We start from the raw sequence: 13,453 nt of genomic DNA, 5'->3' as shown, positions 1-13,453 counted from the left end.
GCAGATTGCATGGTAGCTATATGGTGGAATCTCTTGCCTTAGACAAAATTGTTTGCTGTCGATTTCCTCTCTTCCAACCCCGGGCCGGAAAGACCGAGTTTCGAACAAAAGCAATTTCGTTCCCATCTGACGCTCCGAATGATAACATAATGTCTTATAATGTCTTTACTACTGCTCTCTCTCTCTCTCTCTCTCTCTCTCTCTCTCTCTCTCTCTCTCTCTCTCTCTCTCTCTCTCTCTCTCTCTCTCTCTGTTCGGTCTATTCTGTTTTTGTTCACTTCCGGGGAATGTTGCCGGCGCAAACAAATAGACTGAAAATGAGATGTAGATAACAAACAAGTAAATTGCTCACGTGATTATCTACTTCTCAACCCGACATGGCTAAACAAAGAACTCCGGTAATTGTTGACTAAGCAATTGTCTTATGCAACCGTGAAAAAACGGTCCCTTAAACAAATGTGACGAGAACTAATAGATTATGAGATATCTTTTAAAAAAATCTGTATATTTCCCTCAAACTTGATTTTTTTCTTTGCAAGACATGAATGGAATGATTTTCCAATCAAATTTGTGATAGGCTGTTGGTGATTTAGATTAAGCTGGTCTTGTGCCATGGTAAGAGAGTATGAGGCCTAGTGTGGACCTTTAGAATTTTATTAACCACAACAAAATGAGATAACAATTAGACTGAATTATGGAGAATAGTTTGATAGTCTTAATTTTCTGTAATAACCTGAAGAATTATTTTAGTTTTGAATTATTCAAAGTAAAACATAATCTCCAGAAAATGTAGTACTATATGCTTTTCTAAAACCTGAAACTGGTAGTTTGAGGATCATTCATTAGTTACAAGTCGGAAAGTTGTAATTTCAGCAAAGCTATTTTCGGGAACATTTACGTACACAATAACATCTGCTACAAACAAACATTTAGTTGTAAGAACTGAAACTGCTAGCTTTAACTATTTTTTAAGTTGTAGACATGGGGAATTAAGGTGGTGTAACTTGTTCGTCGTTAGTTCCTATCCTTTAATAATCGGTGCTTTGTAATTGTTTGCAAAGAATGGTAAAAGGGCTGGGGTTTGGACACGCAAGAAATTTGCCAGTCTTGACGGAGTGAAACATGCAAGCCAACAAAAAGTAAATGAGATCTCCTATGTGTGCGTTCATGATTTGAAAGTGCTGATAGATAATTTGAAAAATGAGTGGGGAACGTAGCAAAATAAACAGTGACTGACACTACGGTGGACAATTAATCAGAAATCCGCAAAGGAGGATGAAAGTTTAAGATGAGGTCATCGGGAAGATGAGAGGGGTAGCCCTATTCGGTCTCGACGAATCAAATTCTTCGTATACGGAAGCGAGGAGAATAGAGCTTAGATAGCAGAATATGCTGACTGTTGTTGAGTCTGCAGACGAGCAGTGTGTTACAGAGAGAGAGAGAGAGAGAGAGAGAGAGAGAGAGAGAGAGAGAGAGAGAGAGAGAGAGATGCTGTGCGCATGATTTGTGATACTGACAAGGAAGCCATGAAAAAAATGTGAAGAAGCTTTCATTCAAAATAATATGCAATGCATCGATTGAAGAGACAAATGAAGCTCTCGTAAGTAATTAAACTGATTGCAAGAAATGATTATTTGCAGAATGTCGAGAATAATGAAAGCCAGGTGCTGGAAATACTTGACACTTGTGTGATCCAGTTGTTAGAGACGTAATTCATAATCATCAGATCAAGCTATAGTGTGGGACATTTAATATTAGTAAGAGAGACATCATGTGACCGCGCGTTCCTTTCTAATGCTCTGCTTTACTCAAAGGGATATTTCCTGGATAGTAAATTAACCAACATCTAAGTCTGTTTCCTCTCTTGTTTACTCCACACAGGTCATTTCTCCAACAAATCACCAAACCAGCATAGAACAAGCAGTTGACATGCAGAAACATTCCCCCACGAAGATCAAGACGAATTCTGGAAAGGACGAGGACAGAACTAAAAAAAATATGCTTGTGCTCCTACATGTCAGTTCCTTGAAGTGATATATCACATTTTAGTGAACTAGACCACAGGTGATGGTCGAAAGCTATAAGTTCCTGTACAAGAAACATATTTTTAAACTACAGAAGGATTTTACATCATTGTGGATTGTATCCTCATCTTGGGGGGTCATTATCTTTATGATATTTACAGTCTTTTGTTTAAGTTATTACGGTAATCCCCACCGGCGTTTGACTAAACACGCCGCAAAGGTGCATATATACTGGGTTAAAACCCTTGGGGATCAGTACGTATTAAGGAAAGCTCATTTTCTTGTATGAATTGTGGGCCTCATATCCGTAATGCTCCCCAAGGGTTTTAACCCTGTACATATCCACCTTTGGGGCGTGTTTAGTAAAACGCCGGTAGGGATTACCGTAATAACTTAAACAAAAGGCTGTAAATATCATAAAGATAATGACCCCCAAGATGAGAATACAATCCACAATTATGTAAAATCCTGGTGTAGTTTATATAGATATATATATATATATATATATATACTATATATATCATATATATATATATATATATATATTTATACACACACACACACACACACACACACACACACACACACATATATATATATATATATATATATAGATATATATATATATATACAGATATATATATATATATATATATATACATATATATATATATATATATTAGTATCTGGACTAATTAAAAATGGATGGTATCTAGCGGTGATATTTTAAATATTCAGAAATCAGTCCTAGAAAGCTTGCAACTTTTCATGAAATAAAGTACCATTGTTATAGATACCGTGGCAGTTTAAATTAGTTCTTTATAAATTGTAGTAATGCACAGAACAATTGTGAAAGTGAAAGTATATCTAAAATGTAATAATATATATATATTATATATATATTATTATATATTATAAAAATTATATATATATATATATATATTTATATCTATTATCTAATATATATATAATATTATATATATCTATATTTGGATTCCCTAATATATATATGATCGTTATCTATATATATATAACCCCATACGAGGAACCTACGCTATGGGCCCTACAAACGAAACCTATATATTTTGATTAACAAACTTTAATCTTATCACTGGTGAATGTAGACAGTTGGTGTAAGTGCCAACGTGTTTAAACGGAATATGCACTATTAATCAGAATTCCACGCTATATATCGAAATATATAGTTGTTTGCGTGTGAACAATGCATGTTTCTTTTATGAATGAAACGTGACCTTGAATTTACAAAGTAATGACCAATTAGGCATGACAAGTAGCTCCCTGGGTATGATCATGCCAAATTTTCGCTGGTATCTGGCTTGTATCACAATTTGCAGAATTTTGGACCACCTGCTCTGCAAATTACGCAGGTCCCCGGTGAGCGACCAAAGCAATTAGACCTATCAACAACAACAGCAACAGCATTTATCGTCATCATCATCATCACCATCTCCGTGGCTTGAAAATTTGTTCGTAATTTGTATTTTTTGATAGATAATTTTTCTACACATGAATATTAGCTAGTTTGCATTAGAACATCGTCGGGTGAAAGTCTTTAGACTTTTATATAATGCTATGTTTATATGAAACTCGTAGTTTCGCTCAGCATAGCCTGTGTTGACAGTTTTTCTTAATTACGGATGCCGAAAATGATTTCACTGCGTAAGTTATTGCATGAAAAATAATGAAAATATAATTAATTTAATAATTTTCCATCATAATTTTTAAGACATTTAGAGATAACACATTCATTATATAAATATAATACTATATTGCAGAGTGAATGAAAAAAGAACCAATATGTATGTCGCCGGCATTTTCCTAGGGGGGTTGGAAGGCGTGATTCTATTGGTTCGTCTAGTCTAACCGACCAATGAACTGCGGCTGTTACATAAGGTTACGTCCATGATTGTTATTTCTTACAGCTGATTCCCGCAGACGACCAACTTCTCGCAAGTATGTTCATATACTTAATTGTATTTCGCGTTACCCTTTTTCTACTATTATAGTATAAAGTCACAATAAGGGTTTAGTTACAATTGAACCGTCGTGGTCGTGTTGAATAATAGTCGCCTTTAGTACCTAGGTAAAGTGAATTAGCTACTTTCCGGCCTACCTTAGGCTAGGTCAGATTGCGGGGCAGTTCCCTTTGACCATCTGACAAGGCTAACCGAATTGGGCAGACTATCTTTTTTATACCTATTCTTTTATAGGTTAGGTATGCGGGGAGCAATACCGTTATTGTGTAGCAATAATTTACTAATACTTAGGTATACCTAGCTATGTCGTACCTAGGGTAGGTAGGTAAGGCTACCTACCTGTGGGGCGACTCCGCATCGGGTATTTTTTCGGTAGTTACCTAGGTATTACCCAGCTGCCTAAAGCTAGGTCCTGACCTAACTAGATCCTACATACCTAACTAAACTTACAGCACTGTGCCCTGAGCTACCTAGGTGTCAAAACCCCCCCAAAATTGGTAACCTTTCCCAGTCGGTGCTAGTGGGAATCGGGCCGCGCAACTTTTGTAAAGTTGAACCCCAGACCTGCTGTAGATGCCCTGTTGAAGTAGTGTATGTAAAGATTGTAATGGCCTATTCCTAGTAAGGTAGGCTAGTTTCTAGGGTAAAAAACCACATGGTACAGGGGTGGACCATGTACGATCGTGTACAACCCCAAAGAAAGTACATTATAACTCGTCCTGACATCGGAGATGGGCATCAGTCACGACTAGTTGTTGGTGAGTAATGGAGCTAAAGACCTCTACTCTCCTTTCGAAGTAAGTATTTTCTCCATAGTTAGAAACTAAGGCCAAATTTTAAGATTTAAACGGAGGGTAGTGAAATGGTGGTACAAGGCAGTCCAAATCTCACCAAAACGCGTTCAACATTTTTACTTACAACTCTAAATATTTAGAAGATTAATGCCATCTCGATGTTTACGGAGTCGCTTGTGTCAATAAACTTCCCATTTCCTGTGATAAATCCGCACACCACTTGTACCCGTAGACGCTGGGGCACTTTCATCACAACAATCGGAACACGGTCCCTAACAGTCTGTTTGTTAGTAAAAAACTGTTTTGGTAGAAGACAACGACGAAGTTTGCACTTGGATAATTTTTTAAATAAATAGTATATAAAACATCTATATTTTACATATTTATGATGATTAATTTGAAAATATTCGTTATTGAAAAAGTAACTCGATTCTGACTCAAATATAGTAAGTAATTATTTTTTGGAATTAGAACATTCGTTTAAGTCCTGTATTATGACGTCACGACATCTTGGCTTTCGTACCTATTGTAAATAATTGCTTTACTCAACTTTCTTGCAGAAAGTTTACCAGTTATTCATGCAGATTATCAGGTATTCATGTAATTGTTATAATCGAAATGTGCATATATAGGGTAAAACACTAGCGACTACCAACCCTTATGACGGTGGACAGGTCTTATTCACGATATTTAAATGGTGAAACAAGAATACAATTACAACTCCAAGCATACCATTCAAAAGATTAAAGTTTCGTCAACATAATGTGATATATGAAAGCCCCATATGAACTAAAATAAGCATGTGACGCTCTTCGTAAAATATTTTTTCAAGGCAGTTTTGAAATCCAATATGGCGGCTACCGTGGGATGTACCGGTTTTGAACAGTGACGAAAATCATCTTTCCCAGCACTCATTTGAACAATGTTAGCGTATGTATGTAACGTTTATTGATCTTACTCAAGATTGCAGTTGTAATTAGCACAATAAAACATTTTGTTGCGTATATTACTGAAAGTATGAAACTTTTTATTCCCGGGGTCATGGTTTGAACTGAATTCATTCGTACCTTGTAATCGGTAGTTTTTATTCTTACTGCCATCACAACTGAAACTCCACAGTGCTTTTTTGATGTTATTATACACATTTTGGTCTCGGTTCACTCCACATTGCACTTTAAACCCGTTGCTGTTGCTGGTTCCTAAGCGCGCACGCCACAAACACAGTTACGAACAGCAGACGACGAAACTGCAAAGTTTTATTCCCTAAATTGTTTACTTTACTGGATATTTAGTTTAAATTTACTTTATTTAAAAATTTTAATTTAATTCATGTATATTATCCCATTTTTGCAACCAAATTACCCCAAAAAATTACAGATATTTCTAAAGTAGATACAATCAAATGTTTCTAACGTTTTCGTACATCTGGCTGCCGAAAACCATAGAGGAACGACTACAGATAACTGGATTATATATTTTTTTTTTGCTTTTTTGTTTTTGCTAGCACTTTTCATTGATTTCAGTCTATATTAGTATTTTGATTTTCTTTAATAACTGTATGCCAGAAATAAATGTAACCTTTAATGTTTGCATGTTAAGAATGGCAAAATCATCGTTGCCACATTAGTGGAGCTAAACACATACGCCGATGCATTATTATAAAGTGTTTCCATGAATTCTAGTTGTCATAGTAATGCAATAATGATAAAATTACTTTAATATTTATGTATACTATATACTTCCAATACATAGCCTAATTTCACCAATTTCCATGTTTTGTGTAAGTCTTATACCCAGTTTGGAGGATCAACACATACCGAATGGAGAGAGAGAGAGAGAGAGAGAGAGAGAGAGAGAGAGAGAGAGAGAGAGAGAGAGAGAGAGACTTACACAAAACCGGGGAAATAAGTGAAATTAGAGTATCTATTTGTAGTATATATACATATTATAGCAATTTTATCATTACTGCATTACTATGACAACTAGAATTAATGGAAATAGTTTGTAAATGCACGGCGTATGTGTGAAGCTCCACTAGATTGGCAAGGACTCATGTTGTTGTTGTTGTCTGCTCATATGTTCTTCAGAAATATCTTTAATTTTTCGGGGTTAATTTGGTAGCAAAAAAAGGATAATAGACATGAATTAAATACACGTTTTGAAGTAGCAAAATAATGTTAAACTAAATAAAGAGTAAAGTAAACAATTAAGGGAAGAAAGCTTTGCACCTCATAAACTGTGTACTCGTGTGCTGCCCGTAACTGTGTTTGTGGAGTGAGCGCTTACAAACCAGAAACCGCAGCGTAGTTCAAGTGCAATTTGGAGTGAATTAAGACCCAAATGTGTATAATTACACTCAAATAAGCACTGTGGAGTTTCAGTTGTGATGGCAGTGAGGATAAAACCACTGATTACAAGGTAAAAATGAATTTCAGTTCAAACCATGACCCTGGGAATAAAAAGTTTCATACTTAAACTAATATAGGCAACAAAATGTTGTTTTATTGTGCTGATTACAACTGCAATCTTGAGTAAGATCAATTAACGAAATATATACGCTAACATTATTCAAGTGAGTGCTGGGAAGGCTGGGAAAGATGGTGGCTTGGCTGTGGTTATGAATGGCAAGTCATGCGGTTGCCGTCATATTTGATTTAAAAACTGCCCTGACAACATATTTTACGAAGACCTCACGTGCTTATTTTAGTTTGTATCACATTATGTTGACGAAACTTCAATCTTTTGAATGGTATGCTAAAAGATGTAGTAGTATTCTTGTTTCACCAATTAAATATCAAGTGAATAAGGCTGAGCCATACGATGACAATGGATCGACTGCGGTGTTTCCCCCTATTTATTTGGATTACTGTAATTAACCCCCAGGGGCTCGTACTAAACATGGCGAAATACATTTTGACGTCCCAGTTCCTGGTGGCTTAAGTATTCTTGGGGACGAACGATGCGGAATGCTTATAGTATAGAAATACCAATCTCTAAATGAATGAGTAGATAGCATAGATACAATAAAATATGGGTAATGGATTTTTGTATATCTGTGGGATGTGCTAACAGCTCAATAACAATAATTCTAAATGATGAATTGCATAGAATAAAAGTAACTTACCTGACCAGATTGTGCCTATTTGCTAATCAACAAATTTTTTCTGTGGAACTTAAATTTTTCTGCCAAGTAGGGTGAAGCACCACTGTGCAGACAGGCGGACACCTGTACCGCTGTGTGGCCACTTTCCCAAAAAATAAATAGCAGTTCCAGTATCCTGAATTAGATGCCAGTCATAACCCAACCAGCGTGGAAGCCATAGAATAATTAACAATTTTTTAAAAAGTCAAAATAATAATAATATAGACTTGAATAAATGAAAAGTGCTAGCAAAAAAAGTAAAAAATTTTTGTCATAATTCACTAACCTGTTGTCTGCTCAACTCATGGATTCTGGCTGCCAGATGTACAAAATTATTCCTGCCATGGCTTTGCTATAAACAAACACTTATTTTAAGTTAAATTTGGAGTGAATTAAGAACAAAATGTGTAAAATTGCAATCAAATATGCACTGTGGAGTTTCATTTGTGGTGGGAGTCAGGATAAAACTACAGATTACAAGGTAAAAATGCATTTCAGTTCAAAACATGACCCCGGGAATAAAAAGTCTCATACTTTCACTGATTAGTATAGGCAACAAAATGTTGTTTTATTGTGCTGATTACAACTACAATCTTGAGTAATATCAGTAAGCGTTACATATATACGCAAATATTATTCATATGAGCATGGGAAGGCTGGGAAGGACGTTTATGTAAGTGTATATCCCTGGATTGTGCATGCGACGATACCACGCCATAATGGATTTAAAAACTGCCTTGAACATTTATTTTACAAAGACTTCACGTGCTTATCTAACTTCGTATGGCAGTTTCATATATTTAATTTTATTGTCGAAACTTCAATCTTTTAAATGGTATGCTTAAATATTGAATTGCATTGTTGTTTCACCTATTAGGTATCGAGTGAAAAAAAGTGACAGTTTGATGGATCAATGTCCACACAGTGGTGCTTTACCCTACCCAGTTAATGTGAATGGTACCATGCAGCAATGCTCTCCTGTACTTCTGAAGACGGTTGTATTTTGGCATTCCTCTCGCCCCATGCTTCCTAAGGCTGCCATCTTATGTCTCCCTGACCTGATCTGGGGAAATATAATTTCTATGCAATCTTATCCCTAGGGCCATGGATTAAATACTTCTAACCAATCAGAATATGTCTGATTGATGTGATTCATAGACCTACACCCTGACCCATAGTCAACCTTTCTGTCTGACTGCCAAGATGGAGTGTCAGAAAAAAATTTTGCTCCCTAACATGGTGTCTGCTGACAAATTTAACTCCTGAGGGAATTTTTGGATTTAATGACAAATTTCTAATCAATTTGTATTTTTCATACCCAACAAACCTTTGGAGATTGTAAAGCAAGGAATCTGTGGCATCTGGCAACTTGTGCATATATGAGGTATGACCTAACTAAAACAACCTTTAGTGAATAACCTTTGGCTAACTTATGGTGTCATGCCTTGACTTTACCAAACTTTACCTTGATCCATGGGCATCATCTGCAGGGCGGACAGTTGGGACATATCCCCTACTTTTTTCCTCCATGTTTTATATAACAGATACTGAAAATGAGGCCATTAGTATATTGTAGAAAATACACTCAACACAAGTATAAAATATTAAAATAATAAAGGAATAGATTATGTAATTTTTCTTTAGGTTTGTGGTCAGATTAATTGTTCATTTGAATCTTAACTGACGTATCCCATTGTTTACAATATATGCAGTCGACAAACGCCAAAAATGGTGCCGGAAGTTCAAAGAAAGTTTCCACAGGTTGAATGTTTGCCGAGACTTCTTTTGGTCTCTCCAAGTTAATGAGAATCATTCAGTGCACTTGGGCATGAAAAGTTGGCTGTGTTCCACCATGACTCAAAATCTGCTTAACTATCTGGCTGCATTCCATCATGACCCAAAAACTACTTAACTATCATCTGATCCGTCATGTTCACTTTTTGACTCCAGATGCTGCCTCTGCCTTGAGCTATCATGACCTAGGGGAATATTTCCTTATATATATGGCTGGGAGGTCCTTTGCCATCCCCAGATCACCCCTAAGGAACACTACTGCCCCTTCATAAAAAGCAAAGATGTCAAAAAGCCAACCACAGGGATGCATCCTACTGTACCTAACTTAAGGTGCTGGATCCTATCCTAGCCAGGAGGGGCACCTTCCCTCATCCAAGCTTCACAGAGTACTGGAAATTATTAAAAAGAAACAAAAATTCAGATCCTGACTGTCAAGGGGCTAGTGGACATGTATTTTCTTCCCCTTAGAATTGCTCCTAGGATATTCTTTAAGGAGGGTTGGAGGTACCTCCTAGTTCTATCTCAGTGGTATTTGTTTAAACAATAATGTACGACTTTTAATGTTTATGGAATTTTATAATTACATTCTCTTATTGGGATGACTGTAAAGTTACCTCTCATTTTTCAGAGTACAATGGCTGGCGATGCTGGTGTTGACCCCTCTCAGTTCAAGGGCATGGCCCGCTACTTCAATGCTTCTACAATCAGCGGAAGAGCAAATGTAAGTAGTTTTAATGAAGTGATTTATTGTTATTTTGACTTGGATACCAAACTCTGTCATAGTTCTGGTTTTGTTGGTAATTATGTTACTTTTGGAATGGGGGAACCAATGATGATATTCATGGATTTTAAAATCAGTGTAGTAGTGTCCAGTTATCTGAAATTGCATACTTTTCATTTGATTTTTCACACCTTATTGCATGTATTTTATATCCTTTTCAGATTGCTAAAGCAACTTACGGTGTTCTTGGGCTCATCATCCTTTACAATGTAGTGAAGCCATCTAAAAAGTAGATATTGTATTTTCATTGTGTGGGTACAAATTTGCGTGTAGATAAAATTAAATGTGTTAAGTAAAGCAGTCTTTTCATAATACGTATTTGTAAGGTTTTGTCATGCAAATGATGAATTTCACCAGTGGTTGCAGAGTAAATTCTGCCTTGCATGTTAATCAAAAACATGTTTTAAGGCATTTTGGCAGTTGTCACCTAAGACTGTAATTTGCAAAATATAAAGCCATTGTGCTATTGTTGGAAATTAGATAAATTTATCTTTTTTTAAAAATTCTATGAACTTTGGATAAATTAAAAATGAAAGTTTAGTGATGTAAAATAACTCTATGTAGCACTATTGTAACAGTACGTATTCACTAATGGTATACAAGTTACATACAGTGACCTGCAGCAAAGCTAGTTCAGTGCAGCATATTGGATAATGCTTTATAAGTATTAAGGGCCGTGATGAAAAAAGCAAGGTCTAGAAAATAAAATGTTGGTTAAGAATAACCTGGGACAGTTTGTCTAAAGAGATATATACTGTGCTACTGTAGCTTAATAAAAATTCTTAGATGCATTTATAGACAATTTTGTAAACTTGCTGCATGGTCCTGACAACCACCATGCGCTACAGAAGAGTAGGCACATGAATTTTTTTTTATCTTTACAAAATTTCAGAGTAATTTCATAATGGAAAGTATTTTCACACAAAATTCATCTTCCCACGTTCCTGTTTTGAAGAACAAAAAAAAAAGAATCAATTTTTCCTTTTACTCTTTAATGAAGAAGAAAAATTATTTTCAGAAACTAGTGAATGGAATTCAATTAAATTTTTTTTATTATACAGCATCAGAAGTTATAAATGAAGTACATAATGGTTGGGATATAACAAATATGTGTCAATTGAAAAACTTAACAAATTGTGTTCAGGAATTATACGTACTTAAAAGGTTACATTTTTGGTGTTCTTGTAAAGTGTATTAAGTATTGGGTAAATATCACGTAAAAATGTAAGAGTACAGTAATTGCCTTGATTGACAAATCCAGGTGTAAACAACAGACTGTTTTTTTTATATATAAAGTAACAAGTTATTTCTTTTTATTTGTAAAGTAACAAGTTATTCTTTCTCTTGTCAAACTGTTTTGATCAGATTTTTACTTCAACTGTTTTGATCAGATTTTTACTTCATGATTCAGAACATTAGAAACTTCGAGTAATTGATGTTCTTTAAACAGCAGTGTCATGTGTAAGGAGTTTCTAGAAATAGTCCCAGTGAAGATAGTCAGTAAGAACACTTATTAAATTAATAGCCTTCCATCACTAAGTCATGGATAGTTGGTATTGTAGTCATACAAAACTGATAACAGCAGTGGTTAATACAGGATGGTATGTATACTGAAAAACTAACCAAGGGTATTTAGTAAGATGAATTGTTACAACTGAAACTGCCAAAACATAGCTGTTTTGGTTATCAATAAGAGCCATGGAGACATGATCTTGCTGTAGTATGTAATTGACTTCATAGGTCAGGCAACCATGCATACAAGACCTTTCTCTTACTCAGTAAAGCTTTAGTACAGTCACCTGGAAGTTTCAGTTGAACCCATATGAAAGTGGTCTCAAGAATAGAACAACAACAATCTGGCTGTGGAGGTTGGTTCCTGTTGTTCCTTTACCTTGGCAATGCCCTGTAAGTGTCATACTATTAGCATTATTTTCTTTAATTTACAGGAGGGAAGGAAGTTTTGTTAAGGATTGGTGTCTCCAGTGGGAAATGCAAGGATTGAGCTTCCACTCCTTTTGGCACTAGCAATAGCCTTGATAAAGCAAGCAAGATTGCCTGGGTACTAGTAGCAAGAATATCCCATTTCTATTAGCAAATAGGCATGTATAAAGAAATTGGAGCTACATTTTAAAGTGACTGAAAATTTGAGATGATTGGCTGAGACCATTTTTTACATAAATCTGGGATGGCTTTAATTTGCTCTGAACACTGTAAGCCTTAAAAATTTACCATAGCACAGGTAACAGGTTGAATATTGTCTAGTTGTTCATACACGAACAAACTTTTGGCCTTAACAATAGGATTGGATAGAATAGGATAATTTCTAGTGCCCAGCTGGATCTGGTTAAAAAACAGGTGAAAGCAGGGAATCTTGTGATATCTGGCAATGCATGTGTAGATTGGGTGAAGAGTGGTCAAGGACCACTCACCTACGCCACCACATCGGTCTTTCTTTAACCGCCTGGGCAAGAGTCGTGGTTAACCTCTCTCGGCTTTTACCCGGTTCATTGCCTGTTTCGCTTTTGTTTAGTGTGTGTGTGTTTGGCTAATATTATGGCTGCTACTGCTCCTTCTCGGCCTTGTCAACGTGTGTGCTCCGGAATTACAGGTTTTCCGTGTTCTCTCAGGTACACTTAATTTGTTGGGACTGCTTTATTTTGTACAATACTTTCATGATCACAGGGTCAAAATATTTCAAGTCCAGTTTAGAACTTTTGTAGAATAGAAGTGTTGTAGGATAATAAGATTAAATGCTCAGAAAAACATGGAAAACAATTAAAAATTAAAGACTGGATGAGAGAAGCTTTTCTGGCAGTATAGACAGTGGAGTAGACTACTTTTTCCCCACAAATGGAAATCCGAAGAAAGAAAACAGTGGAGAGCTTGAACACAGCCTCCATGTACAGAATACAGTGGGGCCT

At 35.8% G+C, this 13,453-nt stretch overlaps 1 long non-coding RNA gene across 1 annotated transcript; it reads left to right on the top strand.

Moving 5' to 3' along the window:
- The first annotated feature begins 3,844 nt into the window (after positions 1 to 3,844).
- LOC135219613 (uncharacterized) lies at positions 3,845 to 10,829 on the top strand. Its single transcript, XR_010315470.1, has 3 exons — positions 3,845 to 3,998; positions 10,380 to 10,472; positions 10,694 to 10,829. It is a non-coding gene; the product is annotated as an uncharacterized LOC135219613 (long non-coding RNA).
- Positions 10,830 to 13,453: the final 2,624 nt, after the last annotated feature.

This window comes from Macrobrachium nipponense, chromosome 1, assembly GCF_015104395.2.
Source record: "Macrobrachium nipponense isolate FS-2020 chromosome 1, ASM1510439v2, whole genome shotgun sequence".
Taxonomy (NCBI): Eukaryota; Metazoa; Arthropoda; class Malacostraca; order Decapoda; family Palaemonidae; genus Macrobrachium; species Macrobrachium nipponense.
The sequence above is the reverse complement of the archived record's forward strand: the minus strand, read 5'-3'. Positions and strand labels throughout refer to the sequence as shown.